The 14,995-nt window shown below is 39.8% G+C and overlaps 1 long non-coding RNA gene across 4 annotated transcripts in view; it reads right to left on the reverse strand.

Annotated features, from left to right (window-relative positions):
• LOC127482869 (uncharacterized) overlaps positions 1–14,995 on the reverse strand; it is a 60,721-nt gene that overhangs the window by 28,227 nt on the left and 17,499 nt on the right. For 2 of the 4 annotated variants that reach the window (XR_016232711.1, XR_016232707.1), the window contains exon 4: positions 10,220–11,129. The exons of the other annotated variants lie outside the window; for them this stretch is intronic. This is a non-coding gene — a long non-coding RNA (uncharacterized LOC127482869). Of the gene's footprint in view, positions 1–10,219; positions 11,130–14,995 lie in introns of those variants that run through there. 4 annotated transcript variants of the gene reach the window in all.

Raw genomic sequence — 14,995 nt, forward strand, 5'->3', positions numbered from 1 at the left:
CCTGTCATTGCTGAATAGACTTCAAATATTGTTTCTCAATCTCAGATTCAATTGTGGTATATTTTTCCTGGCAGAAAGCTCAAATGCCTTTGTAACCAGAACTTTTTTTTTTTTTTTGACAGGCAGAGTTAGACAGTGAGAGAGAGAGAGAGAGAGAGAGAGAGAGAGAGAGAGAGAAAGGTCTTCCTTTTCCTTTGGTTCACCCCCCATACGGCGCTGCGCTGATCCAAAGCCAGGAGCCAGGTGCTTCCTCCTGGTCTCCCAAGTGGGTGCAGGGGCCCAAGCACTTGAGCCATCCTCCACTGTCCTCCCGAGCCATAGCAGAGAGCTGGACTGGAAGAGGAGCAACCGGGAAAGAATCCGGCACCCCAACTGGGACTAGAACCTGGGGTGCCGGCGCTGCTAGCAGAGGATTAGCCTAGTGAGCCACGGCGCCGGCAGCTTGTAACCAGAATTCTTAATTTTTCTTTGCAATGTTTCTTGAATTGATTCTGAAAGGTCTTCCTATGATACAGTTACACAAATATTCTTGTATTACTGATATTATGTGTATTTTATATCTTTAAACCTTCTAGACTTTATTTTTGTGAATAATGTAACAAAATGATCTTATTACTTTTCCTACAGATGGGTAGCCAAATATGCCAAATGTACTTCTGAGATGCACAATAAAATGAAAGGCCATCTTTTTTACATATTAAGTTCTAATTTATATATTTTAGATCTCTATGCAGTCCCACTAATGTATTCTTCTATTATTACTTCAATAGGTTTTGTAGGTGCCATAGGCTGGGTATTTTTGTCTCCCAAAATTCACATGTGGAAACTGATTGCCAATGTAATGCTGCTACTTGGAGGTGGGCATTTTCGGAAGGTAATTCAGACATGAGGGATAAATCTTCATCAATAAAATTGGGGTTCTTCTATAAGAGACAGGAGAGTTATGACCTCTCTCTGCCTGTGCAGCAAGAAGAACACATCTGTAAATCAGCAAGAAGGCCCCTTTAAGGAACCAGATTATCCAACACCTTCACCTTGGACTTTCAAGCCTCCAGAACTCTGAGTAATAACATTCTGTTGTTTAAACCATGCAATGCATGCTATTTTTATTTTATCAGCCAAATTAAGTAGACAGCTTTGATCACTCTAGATGTACAGTAAGGTGTTTTGTTTTGTTTTGTTTTGCTTTTTTTACAGGCAGAGTGGACAATGAGAGAGAGAGAGACAGAGAGAAAGGTCTTCCTTTGCCGTTGGTTCACCCTCCAATGGCCGCCACAGCAGGCGCACTGCGGTGGGTGCACAGCGCTGATCCGAAGGCAGGAGCCAGGTGCTTCTCCTGGTCTCCCATGTGGGTGCAGACCCAAGCACTTGGGCCATCCTCCACTGCACTCCCTGGCCACAGCAGAGAGCTGGCCTGGAAGAGGGGCAACCGGGACAGAATCCGGCACCCCGACCGGGACTAGAACCTGGTGTGCCGGTGCCGCTAGGCGGAGGATTAGCCTATTGAGCCGCGGCGCCTGCCTACAGTAACTTTTAAATCACCTTGAGTTCTTCAAAAGTCACCTTTGTTTTAAAAAATCATCAGTTTTCCACTGATGCTTTTTTTTAAAAGATTTATTTTATTTATTTGAAAGACAGAGTTACAGAGAGAGGTAGGGACAGAGAGAGAGGTCTTCCATCCACTGGTTCACTCCCCAGATGGCTGAAACAGCTGGAGCTGCGCCGATCCAAGGCAGGAGCTAGGAGCTTCTTCTGGGTCTCCCACACAGGTGCAGGCACCCAAGGACTTGGGCCATCTTGTACTGCTTTCCCGGGCCTCAGCAGAAAGCTGGATTGAAATAGGAGCAGCCGGGATGCCAGCGCCTCGGGCCAGGGCTTTAACCCACAGCACCACAGCGCTGGCCCCTCCACTGATGCTTTTAATAGAGTTAATCTTTGTTAGCAGGGATTCCGATGGACTTTAAAAAAAATATTATTTATTTATTTATTTGAGAGGTAGAGTTACTGACAGAGAGGGAGAGGCAGAAAGAGAAATCTTCCATCTGCTGTTCACTCCCCAAACTGCCACAACAACTGGAGCTGTGCCAATCTAAATCCAGGAGCCAGGAGCTTCTTCCAGGTCTCTCACACAGGTACAGGGTCCCAAGGACTTGGGCCATCTTCCATTGCTTTCCTAGGCCATCAGTAGAGAGTTGGATCGCAAGAGGATCAGTTAGGATATGAACCGGAGCCCATATGTGATGCTGGTGCTGCAGGCGGATGCTTAGCCCACTATGCCACACATGAGCTCCCCTGATAGACTTTCAAAATTAATGTATTTAGCCATTTGGGAAGATGGATATTCTCCTAATATTGAGTTGACACTGATTCATTTCCCATCATGTATGACTCCTCCTCATGGTATGAACTCTACTTCTAATTTATGCATTGATGTATCCCATACATTCCAACCAGCTGTATCTCTAGGGTAGAGGCATGTGGCACCCAGTAATCAGCATTATCTCATCACCTGCTAATGGTTAGACAGTCCTGTGACCCAAGCTGGGCAATGAACCCAAAGAGAAGGTGCTCTGTGGGTTTTTGAGACCAATTACCTACCTCCATAAAGGAGCTCCATATGTAACCCATTCTCTCTTTCTACCTTGAGCCGGTTAGGAAGTCTAGAGGCCTGATGTCTCTGGCAGTCCCTAGGAGATCCTCAATGGAAGCAGCAGAAAAGCAAAAAGCAAAATAGAGCACCAAATATAATTCAAAACTGCTTTGTAAGCCACTGGTGCTTCTTACCCTTCAACCTAAGTCAGAGTCTCCTCAAGGCTTGTTCAAACACAGATTCTGGTGGGCCTTTGGCTTAGTGTTTGAGACAACCGATAGGATGCCTGTATCCCATTTCACAGTGCCCATGTTTGATGATCTCTGTTGACTTGAAGTCCCCCCTAGCACACACCCTGGACAGCAGTGGTGACAAGTAAATTAATTTGCATTCTGCCATCAATGTGGGACCCCTGGACTGAGTTCTTAGCTCCAGGCTTCAGCCCAGTCCTATCTCAGTGCGCGCTCTCTCTCTCTCTCCCCCTCTCCTCTCTCTCAAATACATAAATAAAAATGTTCAAAATTCACACAGATTCTTGGCTGCCCCTCCAGAGAGCCTGACTCGGTAGTTCTGGGTGAATCCCGATACATATATCTCTAACAAGATCCCCGGAGGTGCTAATACTGTGCATTCACTGAGCACATTTTGAGAGGCAATACCCTGCATTGTCTCGGTGAATTTCAATCCATTTCCTCCTACTTGACTCCTTTTCCATCAATAATATTTATTTTATTCATTTTATGGAATTCTATGCTTTGTCTTTCTTAATTTATTCCTTTAGTGAATTAGAGGTTTTGTTACCCACCATGAGAATAATTGTAAGTTGCTGTTGTTGTTATTGCCTATTTCCAAAGCATATGAATATGTATTTTATACATATTTGTATATATACAGTTTTGTGACATTAGTATTCAGGCAATTTACTGAAATTAAAATGAGTAATGACTTACATTGTAATTTCTTTAGTTTTCAATATATAAAATCTGCTGCATCCAGGATTTTAGCAGAAAACAGTCAACAAACTGAATTTTTCATTGAAGGGAGTTTAATGGGCTATTTACAGAGGAGTTAACACGTTTGAAGGAATATGACTGAGATGGGAAAGCATTCAAGTGAGAGATAAGCATAATATTTTTCCTACATGCAAGCACTCTTAAAGTTTATTTCCACTAATACACTCTGAAAATTTATTTCTATAAACACACTCTGTACATTAGCAAAACAAGCAATGACTCCCAAAGAGAAAATGTAGATAATAAGATAGACTAAAAAACATAACATAAATAACTGAATATAATAATCGATAATGCTTTTAATAATGAATATTCTTATAACATGGCTAATGATATTCCACTTTATTTAAAACACAGAAGTTGTAACAGGTGAGGGAGCTGAAGAGAATGGGATAATGTTCTCATCCTATGGTAGGGAATAAATCAATATAGCTAAAATTCAAGAACAGAAGAAATTGAGTTGAAATATGTATGTTAAGATCTTAAGGAGATATAATAGGCAAAAGGAAATGGGATATAAAACTTTAACGAATCAATTTTAAAAAGTAATAAGTAATCATGATGGATCAAATAAAAAGCAGATAAGGAAAACACAGGAAACACAGGACCAGAGCAGAAGAGTGTGGGTGACATAAGCAACATAATCAGGCAAGGAAAAACTCAGGCATATTAAAATTCACAAAACAATAAATGGATTAAATTTCCCAATTCAAAGGTTTGAGAAATACTGTTATAATCTTCTATTTAAAGATAATATCTAAAAAGTAATGCTATAGTAAGTTTGAAAATGAGTTGAGGGTAAATGAGGTACCAAGAATATGCTAACCCAAAGAAAGCAGTTATATTAAGATTAGAAAAAAGAAAATTCAAAGTAAAGTACACTGAAAGTGAAAAGAGCTACAGTGGATATTGATAAGCCAGTAAGAAGATAGAGAGTCATGAAATTTTGTCTCATAGTTTTGAATCTTTTCAAACTAAAAGTTGCTGTAAATACCAGGTAAGTTCTCAATTCACTGAAAATGTCACAGGCATAGTGGGAAACTTTTACACACCCATGCCACTGAAGCAATGATTAGGTGACTAAAAATTAAGAAAGTTACAGGTCAAGTGTAACAAACCTTTCTTGCAAAGTCAGATAAGAAACATTTTAGATTTGCAGGCCGTGTTATCTCTGTCACACAGCTTAATTCTGCTGTTGTAACATGAATGCAACCATAATCAATACATAAACTAAAGGTACTGATGATGGCTGATTCTGCCTGGAACAGTAGAGTGCTAATCTCTCATAGAGAAGATTTGAATAACACGGAAGATCTATCTATAAATACATGAGACAATACAACTAGAGAGCAATTATTCCACTCCCAAAACACCACTTTCGGAGGGGGGCACTCCTGTTTCCTTGATGAAATCAGCGATTTTTCTAGTCACTCCCAGAAATTTTTTAAAAATCCTACAATTACTTTGAATGAAAATACACACTTAATTCAGTAAGCAAAATGTATAGTGCTATGCAAAAGTTGAAATTTCAAGCTTCATTTAATACTGGAGCTTCTAGCTTATCTGTTTAATCTTGATAGGAAGACGTTAATGCGAGACATAAGAGTATACTTGACTTCTGCAGTATGAGCGGCTTCAAAAAATTAATTTAAAATGCAATTTAAGAGAAAAAATTTTTGAAATCCATGAGTATGAGTGCATGAATTGTGATCCCAGTCATAATATCTGTATCACTGAATGAAGATTTTCTAAAATTGGAAATCTATAAAACCTATGGTAACATGGGTGGGATAGCAGAAAGAACACCTATGTGCTAATACTAAGATTAGCAAATTAGGATTAGTTAGTTAACTTACAGCTAATCCTAGCAAGGTTGTGAGTGGAACCCTCACTTCTAAAGAACCAATCACATAAACACAGAAAGAATCCCTTACTATACATAAGAAAAGCCCTGATACTTCTTGGGTCAAAGCCATTGTCTCTCATTGCAGAATCCTAGCTGCTCCTCCATTCTCCCAGTACTTGAAGAATAAGGCCAGACACTGCAGGTCTGGTTCTGATAATAGTGATGGTACAGCAGTCAACCCAGGGCAATGGGCTAGACTACAGCTGGGGCAAGGAGACAACCCCTAAAGATTAGAGGGATTTTTTACTACTATCCCAAAGTATGAGCGGTCCTCATTCATGGAATATTAGTATTATGAAAAAACTACATATGGTTTTAAATTTTTTGCCCCCAAATAACTTATCTTTTTATTTATTTATTTATTTGACAGGTAGAGTTACAGACAGTGAGAGAGAGAGAGAGAGAGAAAGGTCTTCCTTCTGTTGGTTCACACCCCAGATGGCTGTTAAGGCTGGAGCTACTCCTATCCGAAGCCAGGAGTCAGGTGCTTCTTCCTGGTCCCTACACGGGTGCAGGCCCCAAGCACTTGGGGCATCCTCCACTGCACTCCTGGGACACAGCAGAGAGCTGGCCTGGAAGAGGAGCAGCTGGGATGCTGGCGCCGCAGAAGTAGGATTAACCAAGTGAGCCACGGCACTGGCCCCAATAACTTACCTTTTAATGCCAGTTTTTTACAAACTTTATTAATTTTTTTGTTGTTTATTTGAGAGACAGAGGGAGAGAGAAACAGCAAGCGAGAGAGACTGAGAGTGAGCTAGAGACTGACACACAGAAGGACAGCTCCCTGGCATTAGTTCACTTTCTCTTATAATCCACTTTATTTCTCTAGTCTGGTGGCACAAGAGCATCACACAATTTATATATTGTGTGACTTACAGTCTATGAGACACGTAGCAGGCTGTTTAGGTGGTCTCATCCACAGAATACTTGAAGTGAATTTGAAACAATCCTAATCTTTCCACAGAGGTGTGGGTAATAGTCAATGTCCATCAATAATTCTTTCCAGAATTCTCTCTCTCTCTCTTTCTCTCCCCCGCCCCGCCCCTCTGTCTCTCACTTGTCCTAATTTATCTCTGGCTGAAGTCTGAGTGGGCAATTCACATGAGCTGGAGAGAGTTTATGGGACAGAATCGCAAAGTCAATTTTCAGGACTCCCTGTGCAATAAAATGGTAGAACCTATCACAGTAAATGACAATGTAGTTGATCATAATTTTTGTGGTCTTGGTCAAATCTGAGGTAACAGTTTTTCCAATATAATGCACTTCTACATAGAAATTCTTCGATACCCATGGACATTTGACATAAAAGACCATGGAATTCTTTGCACAGTGAAAATCTCAATGAACATCCCAAATCTCCCAGGCTATATTTTCAGGAAATAAATATTAGAAATAAAGTTAAATATTCGGATATTAAGAAGACTTCTCTAAATAACCCCTCAGATAACCTGGGAGATCAAATCTAAAATTAAATTCTAATTACAAATGAACAAAGTACTACTTCACTCATCATGTGAATGTGATGGAAATGCTAAGTCTAAGAAAATGTATATCCCTTAAATCATTTTTTAAGAAAAAAAAGAGAAGTAAAAATAGGAATAAAGAAGACTCGGGATGAAAAGAAAAAAGTAGGTTTGGCTGAGGCAATGTGATGTCAGGTTACACCTGCACAGTGGTTACCATAGCAACAATAGATTTTTTTTAAGGTGGACCAAAAGAATGTAACATTGGTTATATAAAGAGTTAAAAATATTATATATTTTCTAATCAAGATTATGAAGAAATATGGAGTTTCTTAAGCATCCGGGTGAATAAAATGCTAGTGATAATTATTAAATTTTGTCTTTTTAAAAATATTTCTTACTTGAAGCTATTCTACAGTAGAAAATAAAGCAAAGCAGAGCATACATTAACAATTGTATAAAATGAAATTAAATTAGTTTAAGCAAAGGGCTAAACAGATTGCTGTTAAATGAAATGGGATATCTAAAGTTAAATAATTCCATCCTAATTCACTTGGTTGTAATAAAACATTTAAGCATACACATTATGGATATAAGGTCACCCACTGTTTTGAGTCTCCCAAAAAGAAGCTCACAGCTAAGTTATAAATTAATTTAAAAGGTTTTATAAAATTGTAAATGTTTTGCTGAGCCCTTAGAAATGCTTCCAAGGGAAATTACTAAGAATGCAATAAAAATATTTTTAACAGGCTTAAGCTGACAATTTAAACTTTTCTAACATGAAAGATGATTAGTTTTCAAAACCAACTCAGCATTAAATTTTTGTAAAGATTTGAATCAATTTACAGAAATAAAATAATTCCTCAATTGTGTTATTGCTTTTCTTCTCCCAGTTTTCCTGTTAATGGAAAATTTAGAATGATTTCAGGAAAATAAAACCAACAGACAGTTCTGAGATTCATTTCAAACTGTTGTCATTGAAAGGTTTTTAATCTTGGTTATAATTCTGTCTTATTCAAGAGTTGAGAATACACAGTGGGATGCTGGTAGCTGAGGAACCAAGTGTTGAGCCGTGGCTTGGGAGCTCACTTCCCATACCTACCGTGCCTGGGATCAAGTCCTGCCACCACTTCCTATCCAGTTTCCTGCTAATACACTTAGGAGGCGGCAGATGATGGCCCAAGTATGTGAGTTTCTACCACCTGTGTGGGAGAACCAGAGAGAATTCCTGGTTCCCTGCATTTGGCTTGTCCAAACCCTGGCTGTTAGAGGCATTTGGGGATTGAACCAGTACATGGAAAATCTCTCTTTCTCTCTCCCACCCACTCTCCCCCTCCATCACTACATCTTTTAAATAAAGAAATAAATACAATTCTTTAAAAAATACAGTCAGCCTCCATTCAGGCTTTGATTACTGATTTTTATATACACTTTCAAACGTATCATTGATTAGTCTATCACTGCAATACAGATAAATGAGTCGTGTCTCGCCAAAGAATAAAAGTGTAAATATATGTTTAATTATATATAAATATAATAAATAACAATTAATAATAAATGGAGCTGTTCAGGTTCCTTCTCCTTTGCCCTCTCCCGGAACAGAGAACTCAGTTCTATTCAGATGCAGGTTGTTCAGAAAGAGTGTGTAGAATAAGAATTGAAGTGAACCTTGAAAGATGTGGCATTATTTACCAGGTGGACAGTAGGACTGTATATACACTGCACCCTTTCTCACTAACTTCATCCTCTTAAGTAAGAGAGAAAATGACTGAGTTATAGGAAGTGAGCAAACACTGTATTATGTGGAATGAATGTTTTGGTCCTATAATCTGACTTTCAGACATGACCTTTATGAGTACAGCATGACATGGGGGAATGGTTGTCACAGAGTATGTTAAGTGTTGGCTCACGTAGGTAGATTCGATGGGCATTGTATTTGTAGTTGTACAGTTGTTCAGTTATTATTATTGTAATGATCACCATACCACATCTATTGAAACTGGAAGACCATTAACAATGCTTTTAACCTTATCAAGAAAGGGTAAGTAACATACCAGTAATAGTTTCAAAAACAATGACACAAGTGGGTTGGAGGTGGAAATGAGTAGAGTTACAATAATACACCAAGTTTTTTTAAGCAAATGGAGACTGTTTGAGCATTTAATGAATAAATAATATCCACCCCAAAGTAAGTTCTAAATAATTTTTCCTATGTAAAGCTTATTCTTTTAAATTTGACACATGTCCTATTTTTTAAACAAGGATATTTAATTAAAAACTTGATTTCTAAATATGTTCTTTTAATAATTATGATGAATCCTAATATAACACTGATGCTTTTATGCTTTGTGGATTTCCCATTGTCAATTCGTTGCAGCCTTCATTCTTGGTTATTACATTGTTCAAGCTGGGTTTTGTTTGGTTATTTTCTTGCTAAAATCTGCATCATTCTTTCTCTGTTTTAAAATCAAATGACATAAAAGCATTTTTAGTCATATTGAAAAACCCTCATCAATTGCTGTTTGTTTCTCTTTGGTATGTATCTGCCTGAGTCTGGCAACCTTAGCAGATATATTATTTTCCCATGTTCTCCTATCCTGTTTCCTGCAGCATCTGATGTAAAACAGATTTTAAAGTTCATAACAGAACAGAGGTCAACATGAAAGGCTCCAGGATCCTGGCCTTTGGTTTTTGCTTCTGGTCTTTATTATTACAACAAATAATTAGTTGAACTATTATTTTCCATGTCATATAAAAACACTGGAATGAAAGATCTTTCTTTATAAACATATATTAGAAGTTTCAAGGAATTTTCAAATATGTAAGAATATGTATAAGGGAAAAACTAACACAAAATAATCAAGGTGAACTGTAACATTCTTAAATTTTTCAAACCTGGGGAACAACAGGCATCCCTGCCCATGCTCCTCTTGTCCTCTCCTGTTTTGATCCAGAATGTGTCTTCAAATTCTATTCCCTGCTGCCCATCTGGCAACACGCACTAATGAGTTCTCCTTTTTCCTTCTGTAGCCAAAGTATGTCCTTGCCAGTTTGCAAGCACACACAAATCTCACCCATTTCAAAACAATAACCCCTCTTTTCCTCTCTTAATGGTACCCAAAGCTTCCACCTCACTCTCTCATAAAAAGTAAAACTTCTTTTTTTTTTAAGATTTTATTTATTTATTTGACAGGAAGAATTACAGACAGTGAGAGAAAGACAGAGAGAAAGGTCTTCCTTCCGTTGGTTCACTCCCCAGTGTCCTCTACGGCCAGAGCTGCGCTGATCCGAAGCCAGGAGCCAGGTGCTTCCTCCTGGTCTCCCATGTGGGTGCAGGGGCCCAAGCGCTTGGGTCATCCTCCACTGCCTTCTCAGGCCACAGCAGAGAGCTGGACTGGAAGAGGAGCAACTGGGACTAGTACCCGACACCCATATGGGATGCCGGCGCTGCAGGCGGAGGATTAACTGAGCTAGGGCACCGGCCCCAAAAGTCAAACTTCTACTCTTTTCAGTCCACTCCCTCAAATTCCTCTTCCTCCTTAACCTACCCCAGTCTGCTTCTATGAACATCGTCATCTGCTAAAGCCACCAACTCCAAAGGCCATTTTTCAATGCTCCTCTGAATAGCAGTCAGCTGAGAAGAACTTAGCTTCCTTCTTGAAACATTCTCATCCTGGGCCTCAAAACCCTACTTGAAGGTAAAAAATGTTGTTCATGTTTTATCTTCCTTGCAGATCTCCCTGCACCCTCTCCTATGGCCTTCTTCTTCTCTCCCATTGTCTTTTCCCAGACTGGAGAGATCTTAAGCTCTTCTCCTTCACCATCCTTTGGAATTGAGATAAATGAATGAATTGGCGGAAAAGGGAGGAAAGCAGTAGAGGGGCCAAAGAAATGAGAGATCCTTACATCAGAAAGAATTGATATTTATGTAACAAAATATCAAGTGGAAGATAGGAAAGAAGAAAGAAGACAATGTGAACAATATAGTTTTATTCATTCTGTAGAAACTGCTTTTACTGTGAAGTGCTAAACACACTAAAATGTTTTAAGAAAGAGACTCTGTAGCAGGTGGAGCCTGAAAGAGATGGAGTAGGGAATTTTATTGACTCTTTAACGATTGACTGAATATTTAAATGTCTTCTGTGTTGTTTACACACCTGCAAGAAAGGAATGGAGATATTTTGAAAATATTCTCAGTGGCTTGATTTTTTCTTTACATTCATATATACCAGCTCTATGTGAATTACTTTTAAATGAATGTATTCAGCCCATATGACACTTCAGAATAATACAGTCAGATAGCCACTTAGTAGCTGGCATTTGCACTTAGATATGAAAACAGTATTACCAAGTCCAGAACAGAAACTCATATCTTGCATTGCACCTCTCCTCTCTCCTCCCTACAAACCAGTCTTTTACTGGGTTTCTTATCATCCTGAAAGCCACCCCTATCTATTGAGTTTTTCTACAAATTTTAGACTTATCCAAGACCAACCATTAAGAAAATAAATAGTGTAGCCCTATGCCAAGAAAAATGTCTATGGCTAAAAATAACAAAACCAACCAAAAAAGCTTAACACTGAGCAATTTATGATCTCACACAATTAGAAGTTTAAAAGGAATAGTTTCCAGGATTGCTAAATCAAAGTTACATCAATGTCACTAACACACCTGTGATTTTTGTACTTCAGCATTATCAGTGGATCCCCTTAAAAGTGAAGTTCCAAATACACTGTATTATCGCAATGAGGTTGTACCAAAATCATACAGAAAGTAATGTTTTAGGAAGATATTATGCACATGCTATCTAAAGGAAACCTTATATAGCAATATAAATTCCAAGTGTATTGCCATAGATTCTGAAACAAGGTTCTCTGGGTTTGAATCTCAGCTCTGGCAGATACTAGGTGTGTCACCTTGAGAAAATGACTTAACCCCTCTGTGCTTCCATTATCTTTGAAAATAAGCATAAACATGATACTAATACTATTTTCTAATGGGTCTGCTGTGAAGACGACATGATTTAATGCATTCATAGGGTTTAAAACAATACTTAGGGGGATTTCCAACATGGCAGAGGAACAACAGGGCAGTCTTATTTAGGCTGGATGAAATTAATAATAAAAGTGGAGAAAATACTCTCTCAGGGTAAAGCTGAAGGGGAACCTCAGTGGGAGATCCTGGGAAAGAAGTAGAAATGGCCCAAACAGGCCGGCGCCGCGACTCACTAGGCTAATCCTCCACCTAGCGGCGCCGGCACACCGGGTTCTAGTCCCGGTCGGGGCGCCGGATTCTGTCCCGGTTGCCCCTCTTCCAGGCCAGCTCTCTGCTATGGCCAGGGAGTGCAGTGGAGGATGGCCCAGGTGCTTGGGCCCTGCACCCCATGGGAGACCAGGAAAAGCACCTGGCTCCTGCCATCGGATCAGCGCGGTGCGCCGGCTGCAACGCGCCGGCCGCGGCGGCCATTGGAGGGTGAACCAATGGCAAAGGAAGACCTTTCTCTCTGTCTCTCTCTCTCACTGTCCACTCTGCCTGTCAAAAAAAAAAAAAAAAAAAGAAATGGCCCAAACTTGTGCAGAAGAGCACACATGCAGCAAAAGACTCAGCAGCTTGGATCTGGGGACTAAGGCACCTTCCCTGGAAAGCAGGTAAGATTGGACTCAACAGGCCCACGCCTTCACCTTTTTGGGTCTGACCTGGATCCCTCAGGACAGCTGGGTGACTGCTCACCCAAAGCTGGGGGAAAAAATGGTGCATCTCTTACCCAACCCCTCTCCCTGCTGCAACAGAGACTTGCAGCCAGCAGTAGGAGGGCTGGCACCATTTTTGGACACACGCAGTAACAGCTGCCCCAGCTCGTGTATGCACACCCAGCAATTATTGGGGTCGTCCTCCACCCAGAGGAGGCAACCACAGCAGTTCAAGAGCAACCAAGGGAGATGCTCTCCACCTGGCCAGCTGCACCCACTCAGCAATGGGAGGGGAGGGGAGCTATCCCTATGGAAGTAAAGTGCCACCTATGGGAAGCCCCTACCTGCCCAGCACAATTGTGAAGTGACTAGGGATGCAGTTGGTGGGTATTTTGCACGCCTGTGAACCACAGATCCTACCAAAAAGACCTGCATTCCCCACTGACATCAAACCTAATTGGGAGGACTGGACTCCATCCAGAGTGCTGGAACACATAGACAGTGGCTCTGGAAACACCTCCATCTCCTTGTAGACAGGATGGGCTAGCAGAGTGGAGTGGCCCCACTGGCCCTCCTTGACCCTGAGAGCCCTGGAAGCTGAGACTGAAAAAACATTATGACTGTGTGAGAGGAGGCAGGGTGTAGATGGGTTTCTGGGCAGTCACAGAGTGCTGCTTCATACTCTCAGAGCTACTTGGTTGCCTAGAGCAGCTCATAACAGAGGAACTGTGCTCACAGGAAACTCTGCAGATCATATGTGTGGTACATAAGGTGGTGCAGATGAGTGAACACACTGGGGACTAACACTTGGACATTCCTCAGGTTGAAGGAGAAGGGGTGGTTATACCAACAGAGGTGGCCATTGCTCTCTATCCAATTAACCAGAAGAGAGCTACCATGCCCAACTTGGGTGTTACCCTGATACTCACTCCAACCTAGAGCACTGAACAGAGAGCTCCCTGGCCACACCTACCATACACCTCTTGGTATCCACTGAAAATCTAGCTTTTCCACTAAGCCACATAGTGGCATAAATCAAAGATAAAAGACATCAGATAGAAAAAAATTCTATAAATGCCTAAAAATAAATGCAGAAATTCAAAAAACAAGAATAAGGAAGGCACTCTGAGCCCTCTAAAGGAAGACTACAACATTTGAATATTAAAATGTGAAGATGAGTAGATTGAGGAACAGCCAGAAGTGGAATTCAAAAAATTAATTGTAAGATTACTCAAAAGCAATCAGAAGCAAATCCAAGAACTAAAGAAAGTGAAATATGATATGAACGAAATTTTTTCCCAAGAAATTGAGATCTTAAAGAGAAATCAAAATGAAATACTAGAAATGAAAAAGTCAATAGATCAAATAAAAAATGCAGTGGAAAGCCTTATCAACAGAATTGGTGAGGTAGAAGAATGAATATTTAAGCTAGAAGACAAATCTCTGTAAATTTTACAATTGGAACAAAAGCAAGGAGAAATTAGAAAACTTAAAAATAGTGTTGGCAATATAAGGGATACTATCAAATGACCCAACAAGTGGGTCTCAGGAGTGGCTGAAGGTGTGGAAAGAAAGAAGGGACTAGAAGGCCTACTTAGTGAAATAATTACAGAAAGCTACCTTAATTTGCAGAAAGAAAAAAATATCCAAGTACAAGAAGCACATAGAATTCCTAACAGACATGACCAGAAAAAAATCAGAAACCCTTGCCATAGAAAACAATGGCAAGATAGACTCCAAATCTTAAGAGAAAAAATTGTCAATGCAGAATACTGTATCCTGCAAAGCTCTCATTTATAAATGAAGGTGAAATAAAGACTTCCCATAACAAACAGAAATTGAAAAAAATTGTCACCACTTGTCCAGCCTTACAAAAGAAGCTTAAGGATGTGCTATACACAGAAACACAGAAAGAAAGCCATTATCATGAAAGAATGTGAAGACAGAAATTATCCCACCAAAAGTACAAAAGAAATCCAAATCAAATGATAGGCCCAAGTAGTTAGGTATCAATAGTTACCTAGAATGTAACTGTCCTCAACTCTCCAGTTAAAGATACAGACTGGCCAAATCGATTAAATAACAAAACCTATCTATTTGCTGACTACAAGAAACACCTCACCAACAAAGATACATGTAGACTGAAAGTGAAAGAATTGAAAAAGATATTCCATGCTAAAAGGAAAAAAAAAGGACAGGTATAGCAATCCTAATATCAGGCAAAATAGACTTTGACACAAAAACTGCTTAAAGAGACAAAGAAGGACCCTATGTAATGAATAAGGGATCAATACAACAGGAAGATGTGACCATGATAAATGTATATGCACTCA

This window comes from Oryctolagus cuniculus, chromosome 4, assembly GCF_051225735.1.
Source record: "Oryctolagus cuniculus isolate XC-2025 breed Fujian yellow rabbit chromosome 4, ASM5122573v1, whole genome shotgun sequence".
NCBI lineage: Eukaryota > Metazoa > Chordata > Mammalia > Lagomorpha > Leporidae > Oryctolagus > Oryctolagus cuniculus.